General features: G+C 37.1%; 1 non-coding gene across 1 annotated transcript; it reads left to right on the forward strand.

The window, feature by feature from the left end:
* Positions 1–11,345: 11,345 nt before the first annotated feature.
* On the forward strand, positions 11,346–11,478 carry LOC125999889 (small nucleolar RNA SNORA51). Its single transcript, XR_007492335.1, has one exon. It is a non-coding gene; the product is annotated as a small nucleolar RNA SNORA51 (small nucleolar RNA).
* The last annotated feature ends 1,160 nt before the right edge of the window (positions 11,479–12,638 follow it).

A 12,638-nucleotide genomic window follows, 5' to 3' on the forward strand; every position in this document is an offset into this window, starting at 1 on the left:
GGGAAAGATGAGAGTTACTGCGTAATAAATATGATATAGTAATTATAATTAAGCCTATTATTAATTAAAATTAATCCCAAATAAGGTTTCTTTATCTTTCTACATATGTGTCAAGTTACCTGGTTAGCGTATTGTCTATCTACCTACAGTAATCTTTTCAAGGCAATGCTAAAGAAAGTGTTTTCAAGGGCCAGAGTGGTGGCACAGCGGTAGGAGGTTTGCCTTGCATGTGGCTGATCTAGGACGGACCACGGTTTGATGCCCTGCCGTCCCATATGGTCCGCCAAGCCAGGAGCAATTTCTGAGTACATAGTCAGGAGTAACCCCTGAGCGCCAACAGGTGTGGCCCAAAAACAACAAAAAAAGTGTTTTCAGGACAAATCATTTTTAGGGAAGTCCAGGCTCTGCACTCAGGAAATATTCCTGGTGGTGCTTGGGAGACCATATGGGCTGCCAGGGATAGAATTTGTGTCAACCCCATGCAAAGCAAATGCCTAACCCACTGTAGTATCAGTCTGGCCCCTTCAGTATAAATCATTTTACAAAAATATTTGCTTTACTCACTTCCAAAGAACATCAACGTTTTAGACATTAAAAATACAGTCTGATGACTCCCTCTTCCATTTACCAAAACACAAGGTATAACTAATGGTGTTCCACATGTGGCTGTATCAAATTTTGATGCCAAGAGTGAGTACTAGAACCTACTGGAAGAAGTTGCAGCTGAATAAGGGAAAATGTCACTAGGGTCATGTAGATAAAAACTGCACACAATAAATTTTTCATATAGTGCTGTACACCTAAGAGTTGTTTCATTATCAAACAGTCGTACTCTGAGCCAGTACTTCTGAACCCCTCTTTTTCCATTTGTATTCTATTCAAATTCCCAGCTTACATGTGCCTTAGAAGGGAAAAAGGGAAGATCGATTGCACTGGAATTTGTAAAATTGCCACTCTGTGTAGATCTCTCATGGCCAGATGCCAGCAATTTAATGTGGTTTACTGTAATAGAAGAAAACTTGATTTAGACTCTGTTACAATAGTCAGTTAGTTAGTAACTCCTTAGTTTCTATTCTAGCCTTAATCTTGGACAGTTGGGGCTTAATAGCCCTCTTCACTGTGAATTAGTGCCTAAAATCTATCTGCTGTCAGACCTCCCCAGTGCTAACTGCATTTGCCTAATGTGCTTGTTTATATCTGGCTACTCTTATCTCCAGACTCCTAAGAATGAGTGCTTTCTTTCATTTTATTTCCTACATATCTTTTTGTGGCAGCCTAGTCTCAGCTCTATGTGATATCACATTTGGTTAGCAATCCAGAGCTGGCTTATTGCAACCTTCAAAATTCAATTGAAATGTTCTCACTAATGAGTAGACAGGTTGCACCATAATATCATTTAGTGTCATTTGATTCTCTGAGTCGTTGGAAAAGCTCCTTTCTGTGATAATCCATCATGAAGTGGCTGCCTTGGTTCTCAGTACACCTAGGCTACTGTGAAGAACACCACCAGTTACCTCTTGAAGGGATGTTTCAGACACATCCTGTGATATTCAGGGACTAGTCCTGTTTATGTACTTAGGAAGGACCCCTGGCAGTGCTCACAGATCATACATCAAACTATGCTTGACTGCATGCAAGATAACAGCTTTACTTCTGTGTTATCTCTTACCTTACGATTTTTCTTGTATTATTGTTATGTTTTCCTTCCATTTCCCCTTTCTTTTCTTAAACAGATATTTATAGTCTCTAGGACTCCTCCCGTGTTTTGCTTGTTTGAATTTTTGCCACCCCTTTTTTCTTTTTTTCCCTTTTCTTACCTCCAAACAGAACCACATAACTTGAACCATCTTGTTCTGCCTCACAAATTGAGAGGGAAAAAATGGAGGGCACCAAGATCAAACAGTCATATGAACATTGAGTAGAAATAAAATATGATCAGACTTGAACACCAAGTCCAAAGCCAACTACAACAGAATTGATACCTAATTTACAACAGGCTAGAACCAGAAGGGACCACTTATACTAGCAGCCTGGGGGGCAAAGGAGAGGCCATATGGGATTCATGCTGGGAAAAGGGGTGGAGGGAGGACAGCATTGGTGGTGGGAATGCCCCTGATTCAATGTCACTATGCACCTGAAATACTGCTGTGAATGATTTGTAATCCACTTTGATCAAAATAAAAATTATTAATAAAAAGGTAAAGTGAAAAAAGTTTTAAATTATAGAAAGATTAGGCAAACAGCAAAGTTTTCATATATCCCCTCCTCATGCACATTCATTGTCTTCTCCAGTATCAACTCCTTTAAAAGGGAAACATGTATATGTTAATTAATATGTTAATTCCATATATATGGCAATTTACTTATGTATTTATTTGGGGGGCTTGGGGCCACACCCAGTGATGCTCAGGAGTTATTCCTGGCTATGTGCTCAGAAATCGCTCCTGGCTTGGGGGATCATATGGGACACCGGGGGATCGAACCATGATCTGTCCTAGGTTAGCACATGCAAGGCAAATGCCCTACCACTTGTGCCACTGCTCCATCCCCTATATATGGGAAGTTAGTGATTTAAAGGGGGAATGACTAAGTAAATCTTCGCCACAGAGTATAGGGAAAAGGAAAGAAATAGAGTGATGGGGAGGGGGAAAATGGATGAGAAGATGAGTAGATTCAGTCACATTGTCACATCAATGGTGTTAAAGAAAGCAGAACTAAATGTCTAAACCATTGAGTCAAGAACACTGAAATAATGAGAATCGAAATTTAACAACCAGTCTCCAAAGGGTGCCTGTTAAGAAGGCAGTTGTGGGTGAGGTCGGTCTGGGAAAAGACATGGGAACATGGTAGAGGAAGTTGACACTGATTGTCGAACTGATTTTGGAACAATGTATGCCTAAATTTCAAGTGTGAATATCTTCGTAAATCAATTTTTTTAAATATTTGTTTTCATAACCTGTGAGCCTGTATTGATACATCACAATCAGTCAAGGTCTATAGATCACATGAATGTTCACTCTCTTGGTATTGGACATGATGTAAGTTTGAAAAAATATATAATCATATGTATCAACATGATAGTATTAAGGAGAGTAATTTCAATGTCATGCAAATCTTCTATAGCCTATTTATTAATTCCTCTTTCCACCTACATCATGGAATCCAGTGATTTTTATTAGTTCCATATTCTTTGGGGGAGGAGGGAATTGGGCCACACTCAGTGGCAGTTAAAGAGTTACTCCTGGCTCTGCACTCAGAAATTGCTCCTGGCAGACTAAGGGGACCATATGGATCAGCTGTATGGAAGGCAAATGCCCTATCCACTGAGCTATCTCTCCAGCCTCTAGTTCCATATTACCTTTCCAAAAATTTTCATTATCATAGTACTTATCTATTTAAATTTATTTTGAGGCCATGCCCGGTGGTGCTGAGGTTTTAGGGTTGGACTTGAAAGACCATATGGGGTGCTGGGGATCAAACCCTGTCTGACCAGTGCTCTACTTGAGATACTATATTTCTGGCCTGTCTGTAGATTTTTTTGAATTTATTCCACTTAGTGATATACATTTAATTACCTTCCAAGTTTTTTATTTCTTCATAACTCATTCGTTTTAGTACTGAATAATAACCCATTGCTTTAATATGCCACCAGTTTTTCACTATTTGAAACAAGGACATCTGGGTTGCTTCCTAGCTTTAGGGATTTTTAATCATGATCATGTTTGTGTGTTTCTAAATATGTAAAATTTTTGGGTAAATATCGAAAGAATAATTTCTGAATTCTATGGTAATAATATATTAACTTTTGTACAAAATTTATGACCTGACTCCAAAGCAGTTGTATCATTTTGTTATTGCAATAGGCAATGAAAAAGTTTCTGTCAATTCATAACCTCACAAGCATTTGCTGTGGAGAGTTCTAGAGTTTGACTATTCAATAAGTTTGTAGTGCAATTTCCATGGTGCTGAACTTGCATTATCCTGATGATACATGATGTGGAGCAGCTTTACTTTCATTATATATTCTCTAATCTGCATATATTATGTTCTGTATATATCCTTTAGTAAGTTATCTATTAAGGGTTTCTGTCCATTTTTCAATCAAATTATTCATTCACTTTTTGTTGAACTTTAATTGTTCTTTATGGTTTAGACAAATGACTCTTAAGCAGATGCACATCTGTGAATACCCAGTGTTTGGATTGTATTTTCATTCTCTTGAAAGCTCTTTTCAAAGAACTTAAAAAATGTTAATGTGCATCTCATGGATCATTCATATTTTATTATTATATAGAAAACAGTTCAGGGTCTGGAGACATAATTCAATGGGCTTATACATGCTGGGCTTTTGTCAAAGATAATTTGAATATACTTATGTGAATATAGTTAGTATATCATTTCTCGTCCTTTTAATTCTGTTCCAGGAATGTATTTGTCTGTCCTTTCCCAAATATTTCATTATTTTTTGTTGGGGGAGCACACCCTTCCATACTAAGGATTATTCCTGGATCTACTGTCCTGGTGGTGTTTGGGGGACCATATGAGATACCAGGGATTGAACTTGGGTCAGTCACGTGCAAGGCAAGCAACTTATCTGCTGTCTTATTTCACCTGCCATATGCTTTTGATTAGTATAACTTAGGAAGAAGTCTTGATGTTGAAAAACATTACTAAACCCAACTTTTTCCCCTCTATCTATTCCTGTATTATTTGGGTAATTTAAGTTTTTTACATGAAATATATAGTATTTTGACTATATTACATCTTTCCATTTAGTAACAGAATTTTCCTCATTTATTTGGTTCTTTTATTTTTTGCATCATAATTTTGTAATTGTCCTCCTAGGGATTTACACATGTTTTATGTTAATATCTAATATTATATTTGAAGGATGCTAATAAGCATAATCTAGTTTATTTGCTAACTGCCCTATGGACCATATATATGCAGTGGCCCATTAAGAACTAGGTAATTTTGAAGATTGTACAGAGTAGCTAATATGTACAAGGCATGTTCTCTTCAACTTGCTTCATATGCCCAGTCCATTGTATCATGTTTTCAATATAAGATTCTACTTGTTTGTTAATGGTATGTAAGGAAGCAGCTGAATTTTGTGTATTATTCTTATATCCTGCAACCTTTCTATGTTAAATAGTATCAGGAGTTTTGGCTCAATTTTATATTTTCCACAAAGAACATGTAATCTGTGAAAATGAAGATTTAATTATTTTTACAATTATACATATGTATTTGTTTCCTTTTCTTGATTTCTTGCATTCTATAGAAATTCTAGTCCTGTCCTGGAAAGTAGTAGCAAAAAAGACAGCTTGTCTTCTTTCTGATCTTTGTGGAAAACTTTGCTATTTCAATGAATAAGTTTGATGTTAGCTAGCTATAATTTTTGTAATATTATTTTTGTCAAATTGATGAAATTTCCTTCAATGGATATATTATTAAGTCTCTCAATCATATATCAATGTTGAAGATGCTTTTCTTGCATATATTGATATGATCATGTAGTTTTTCTAATTTAAACTGTGATGAATTTACTCATTTATTTTGCTGCTGAGCCAACCATATGAGCCTGGTATAAATATAAGTTGTTCTTGATATTCTTTATTTTATAAATTTTTAAAAAATTTTTTTTGGTTTTGGGGTCACATCCAGTGGTGCTCAGGGGTTAATCCTGGCTCTGTTCTCAGGAATCACTCCTGGCGAGCTCAAGCAAAGCAAATGGTCTACCCATTGTGCTATTTCTCCAGCCCCTCTTGATATCCTTTTAGAATTTTTGGAAGTTAAATTAAAAAATGATTTCTAAAAATAGTAATAATTGAGAGGATAATTATGTAAAGACTGAGAATGGAAAATGACACAATATGAAAAAACAAGGTATATATACACAATGTATACAAAATATATACTTAGCTGAAAGAAAATAGAAAATCAGGCAGTTTACCTCTATGTGCTTGGAACTTGAGGTTATTGTGCTGAATGAGGCCAACTAGAAGAAGAGAAACAGATAGAGAATGATTCTGTCTGATATGCAAGATACAGTAATTGGAGTAATAAATGGTCAAAAGTAATAGAAGTGGGTAGTTTGTCTACAGAAATGTATTTACCTAGCTTGGGTATAGATGTATATGAGGGGTCCTCGGGACGCTGGTGGAGGGACACAGGAATTCTGATGGCGAATGTGGTATGGGAATGATGTATGCACAAACTTATCATTAACTCTATTGTAAATGATGGTACTTCAATAATGATATCATTATTGAAACTAGAATTCTAACAAATAACTTTTAATATCTTTGTATGAAATATATATCAATATGTTTAGGAAGTTTTATCAAGAGTGACTGCAAGAATTCACAAGAGCTAGTAAGCATGGTATTCTATGTAAGCCTAATAAATACTCAAAAGTTAGTTATGTGTCAAATAACATACGCACAAAACATTGACACTATTCCCAGAGAGTTTATAGCTTAGTGTTTAAGGACATAGTACAGGAATGAAGGCATTTGCTACTTAACGCCCTATTCAGTCCCAAGCACTGTATGGTTCCCCCATGTCAGGAATAATACATAACCACTGAGCCCGGGGTAACCCCTGAGCACCATAAGGTATGTCCAGCCCCAAGTAAAGCATATAAATGTGATAAAAATGTAGCTGTGTGTGATATAAATTATACAAACTGGTCACAGAGTTAAATGACATACAACACCTGAGAGCCATTTTAGCACTTCTTTCTTCGACTTCTTTTTGGTCATCTCTTTAGAAAATTCTTTATATATACTGTTCCAAAAATATTGTGGGGAAAATATATAAAAAAGAGAACTAGGTCAAGGAAAAGGTAATGAATTCTGGCAAAGATTAAAGTTTTCAGGGGGTTAAGTGGTATATAGAACATTTCTAGACCCACTTTTCAATTTTTATATGAATTCCAAACTTCCTTTAACATAATCTTTTACAAAAAACTGCCCCCCCTTTTAAGGAAATAAACCACTGCAAACTTTACTAGAAAACTTACGGATTAATTTGACCCAGTGCTGCACTTTTTAGGTGACAATGGATGGAGTTTTTTTTTCCTCTTTAAGAGCAGAAAATTTTTTCCACTGAGTGAATTAAGAAGGGTCAAATATTGAGGAAAAATAAGATGAGAAATACCGGGGAATAAAATAATTTTCTTGCTCTTGCTGCTGCTTAATTTTAGAAAGAGGTTCTCCAATTTTGATACAACTGTAGGAAATTAAATATCCTTAGTATTCAGATGAGTTATATAACTCAAGTGGTAGAGCACGCACCTTCCTTTTGTAAGACCCTAGATTGCAGCCAAGGTTCCACACTACTCCAACCCCACCCACGTACCACTGGGTGTAGTCTTGCTTGTCCTTGAGCACTGAAGGATGAAGTACTGGCTTCTGACCCTTGTAAGATCCTGGCCCGTGAATACTGCTACAATACTGACAAAAAAATCTCTTTACTTTTAATCCCAGCACAAAAAAATGAAATGTAATATCTGTGAATAGAATTCGGGCATTTATATATTTTAATAAGTTTGGGGCAGAAGAGATAGCACAGCGGTAGGGCATTTGCTTGCACGCAGCCAATCTAGGACAGATAGTGGTTCAATTACCAGAATCCCATGTGGTCCCCTCACCCTGTCAGGAGCGATTTCTGAGCACAGAGCCAGGAGTAACCCCTGAGCACTGCCAGGTGTGACCCCAAAATCAAAAATAAATAAATAAATTCACTATGTATTCTAACATGTTATAAATTCCTTATCAAACAGATTTGGGAAGGAATATTTTACCAAACTTGGAAAACTTCTGTTAGCAAGCCAGATGACCTCATAGCTCTACCAGGAAAATGAGAGATAGGGCCAATGTCTTTTATAATTATTCTTTTGGGACAAGAAAAGGAAGAGAAGAGAGGGAAAGAGAACAGCAGGTAAGGAGTTTGCAATTTACAGGGCAGACCCAAGTTCAATAGCTAGACCAGAAGATTTCCTGAGCCATCCACTAGTAAGCCCTGAGGACAACTGAGTCTAGCCCCAACCCTACCCCCCCCCCCCAAATTGCCATTTGCTGTGACATTTTTGGAACAACTAATCTGAAGAAATACAATGTAGGGGGAGAGGTCCTCCCCTAGATATCAAATTCTTGATGTGACTTTTTTCTAAAATCTGTATTTTCCTCAAATATGAAATATGTTTTTGATCTATCAAAATATGTGCCACTGAAATTCATATTAAATTATCTAAGCACTTGGGAAGATGGTAGCACAGAAAGTCAGATGTAAGGTTAGTATGTGGGAGGATTATTTCAGAAGCTCTTAGCTCTTGATATCAGTAAATGAATTCTAGTTTTCCTCTCTTATAAAATTCATAGACTGTTTATTGCTTGCCTGGTACTTTTCAGTATGTAAAGGTACCCCTCACTAATTCTCATTCTGACAATGTGCCAGTTCCTTGGTGTTTAAGAAGGAAAGCTACAGTTGGTTATAAAAAGGTGATGGATGATTTAAGTGGCTGTATTCAGCTGTAAGCAATAAATGCTGAGCTTGGCAGAAAGCACTATAGGCAAAACGCAAGTGATTTACTACCTATCTAAAGCACATGAGATTTGTAATGCAGTAGACCCTCAGGCCCCTCACTTCTCTTCAGTAATGGGAAACAATGTTTAGTGAAAAATGGCATGTTTAATTTCAACTTTGTGTTGTTAAACCAAAAGGCTGCCTAATTTTCACTTTGGTGTGTTTTTCTCTTCGTAAAGTATCTTGAGCTCTTAATGGATACACACACACATTCTTGAGAATCTAAAGAGTAAAGCATTTTAGAATTTCTATTGGTGGACTTTTTTTTTATGAGTTAATGTTTGCACATGGTTGGTGAAATCTGAGTGCTGTAATGGATCCAGGCCTAAGGGATGAACTCAAAAGAGAAGATTCTAGTAGGTTGGTGCTTTTCAGAGCAGCTCAGTGTCCATGTGATTGTCATGGTTACATATGTATCATGGAAATAGTGTTGACATCTGCCAAAAGAAGGCAGAAAAAATATTAAGAATGGAATAGTTCCTCAGTGCACAAGGGGAAAAATATCGACAAAAGACCAAGAGCTAAAGTCCTAACTCTTATAAATGATATATAGTGTGGATGCTACGAATTTTCTGGCACCTCATTGTATCAATCTGTGAAATACTGGCCTAGTTTGCAATTTCGATGTGAGTAATAAATAAAAGTGCTTCCAAAATAGATTGAAATTGAAAATAGATTCTGCCTTTCAGAATGAATGTTAAGCAATGATGATGATGGAATAGCTGACACAGTGCAAATTTTAAATAGAGCAGAGTAACTTTCTAATTACATGCTACGTTTTATTCTTTGTAAGTGTAATTAGAAAGCGACCATGTTCCTTTAATTAGAAAGTTAATTAGATTGTGACCTCTTTTCCTGTTTTATTGTCTTGAACTGCAGACCACAAGTAAATTACAAATCCCACTACCTACATGTCTGTCCATAGCCCTCCCCCTAAGTAAATCTGGTTAAACATAAATATTATTATAAGGGGGTCCTGAGATAACAACAGGTTGAGTTATTGCTTTGCATGCAGGGCGACCACGATCGATCCCTGCCATTGCTTGGTCCCCTGAGCCACTGCTGTGAGTAACCTCCAGACATTGACTTTAGAGTAGCCCCTGAGAATTGCTGGGAATGGTCCCAAACACAAAATACCATTATAATAAAGAATATTAATACTTGCATGTAAGGTAGATAATTAATAGTTTTTAAAATGTTTCTCAGAGGGGGCAGAGGCATGGTATGTAGGTAGGGTATTTGTCTTGCACTCATCTGACCTGGGTTTGATCCTCAGCTCCCCAGATAGTCTCCCAGCCTTGCCAGGAATGATCTCTGAGTGCAGAGTAGGAGTAAGCCCTAAGAAAATCTGGGTATTTCCCATCCTCCAACAATGCTTCTTCCAGTAGAGATCCATCTATCTACATTGACGAAGAAAACACTGTCTCTTTTCAGAATTAGTCTGAATAGTAAGATCCTTATGTTCTTCAAATGCTGCTTCTCATGCTTTCATGTGCCTGCATGAGAATGACCGCAGACCTATTAAGTCACAGATTTCTGGAGTTCTATTTCAAAAACTCTGGATTGGGACTTAGAAGTTTACATTTCTAGCCATGTTTCCAGTTACTGCTGATGCGCCTTGTCCAGGGACCCCACTTTAAGAAGAGCTTCCTTAAAATATTAATAAGTAAATTTATACAAAAATTCAACTTCCTCAAAAATGGGGAGAAGAGATAAGCAACTTTTTTCTCAAAAATAAAATTACCAAAATGCATAAATATGTTCTAGATATAGTTATCATCAGTGAAAAGCAAATTAAAAAATGAGAAATCACCTCACAGCACAGAGGCTGGCAGTCACTAAAATTAACATTAACAAATGTTGGTAGGGATGCCAAAAAGAGTGACCCTTTTTCATTACTGATGGGAATATCAACTGGCTTTTTGGGAAACAATATGGAGATTCCTTTAGAAAAACTAGGAATTGAGTTTCCCTTTGACCAAGCAATTCTGCTCTTGGAAATATATCCCAAAGGCCCCAAAACACAATTCAGAAAAAGTATCTGCACTCCTCTATTTATCGAAGCACTATTCACAATAGCCAAAAATTTGGAAAGAATCTGAGTGCTCAAGAACAGATGACTAGATAAAGTATGGTACATATACACAGTGGAATACTACTTGACAACTGGAAAAGATGAAGTTATGAAATTTGATGATAAATGGATGGATCTGGAGAGTACTGTGTTGACAGAAAATAATCAGAGCGACATAGACCTTCAAAGAATGATCTTATTCATATGTGAGATATAAAGAAACTAACGAATGTCCAAAGTTTCTATAAAGAAAGAGCAGTAGATCTGGTCCTTAGTAGGAAGTTTGTCATTGGGTGGCAGGTGACAGGGTTAGGTTAAGCAAGGTACCAGTACAACAGTAATAGAGGGAAGTGGTCACTCTGGACCAGGACTGGTTGCTGAAAGGAGGTAAAGTGACATGTATGAGACCTGATCGGTAACAGTAGGGTAAAACACACTTCCTAAAATGGGGAAGAAAAATGTGCCTGTTATAGACGTAGGCTTGGGGGGGCTATTAAGAAAGATAAATTATGGATTGCTCTTCAAATGACCTCCACAGTTGTACAAATGTCTATAATTTAAATTTCTTCAGCATTGAAAGTAGGCAGGCTAAATCTACTAAGCTTATGTTAAGCTTTAGAGTCATCATTTCCAAAGACTTTTTCTCCTCAGAGCTACTCTAAGTAATTTTCTATGTAACAGGCTATTATTAAAAACAGATAGGAGTGATCTTTACACTGACTGTATAGAAAAAGGAGGTACAGTAAATGCTCCCCATATACACCTCAAACCAGACCCTTTGCCTGGTCTGTGTTGTGAATGGGGGGGAGGACAAAGAAAAACAGATGGGAGGGCATAAGTATAGGAAAGAAAAAGGCACTTTCCTTGCATGCTCCTGACCCTGCTTTGATCTCCCATACTACATAGAACCCCCATGCACTATGTATGGCCCAAAATTGAAAAGGAAAAGAAAAAGTGGATTATGGATGTAGATACCTGTATTTGATTCTTAGATCACTCCCTGCTCTTCCTTTTTTCTCACACCCTTTTTGAGTTGTAAACTCCCTGCCTAGACTCAATTAGAGACCAACCTAGACTTTATCAGCAAAAAAATTTTGGTTTTGTTAACTCTGTTCTCCAGATGTTATTGACCTTTGATTTTGTCAATTAAAGTTGGCAGGGAAAGTAGAGTGTGGGATCAGGTGGATCCAGAAAGCTGGAAGGCCTCTAACCTTATGCTCTTCTCACTCGAGCTACTTTATTCTGTGCACTTGTTCCAGACCTATCCATTTAGAACTATGGCAAAGCCAGCCACAATATCTGGTGTCCCTGGATGAGCTTTTACAACTCAAAAAGGGTGTGAGGCAGAAAAGGAAAAGCAGGAAGTGATCAAAGAATCAAATACAGATGTCTATGATGGGGACCAGACTATTAGTCAAAAGAGCAAGGTGAATGCCTTTCTAACCCCAATTGGATTCCTGAGCACTACAATGTATATCCCTAAAGCTTGAGTTAAATGAGTCAGAAGGAAAGGACTAGACATGGAATGGTATCACTTCAGAGACAATAGAGATGAGAGCCAGGAAGACCAGTCCCTGGTAGAAAGTTTGCCACAAATAGTGGGTCAGTTCAGGTAGAATAGAGAAGGGGCCACTAGGACATTGATAGTTGGAACTGATCACTCTGGACAAAAAATGAGTGCTGAAAAGAGATAAAGTTACATGCATGATACCCCTTCATTAACAAAAGTGCAAAGTACAGGCATTTCACTTTTCTCTCTTTCCTTTTTTTCCTTTGAGACGCTGTACTTTGCACTTTTGTTAATGAAGGGGTATCATCATAGGAAGGATAAGTGGAGTTTGAGCGGTTTCTTAATTAGTATTAATAGCAGAATATTTGATTTCATTGGTGTGATCAGTGACATTTCTATGTGTATGGTGGTAGATCTATTGTGGATACCACTATATACTTGTAATCCGATATACAGATCTAT

Source organism: Suncus etruscus, chromosome X, assembly GCF_024139225.1.
Source record: "Suncus etruscus isolate mSunEtr1 chromosome X, mSunEtr1.pri.cur, whole genome shotgun sequence".
NCBI lineage: Eukaryota > Metazoa > Chordata > Mammalia > Eulipotyphla > Soricidae > Suncus > Suncus etruscus.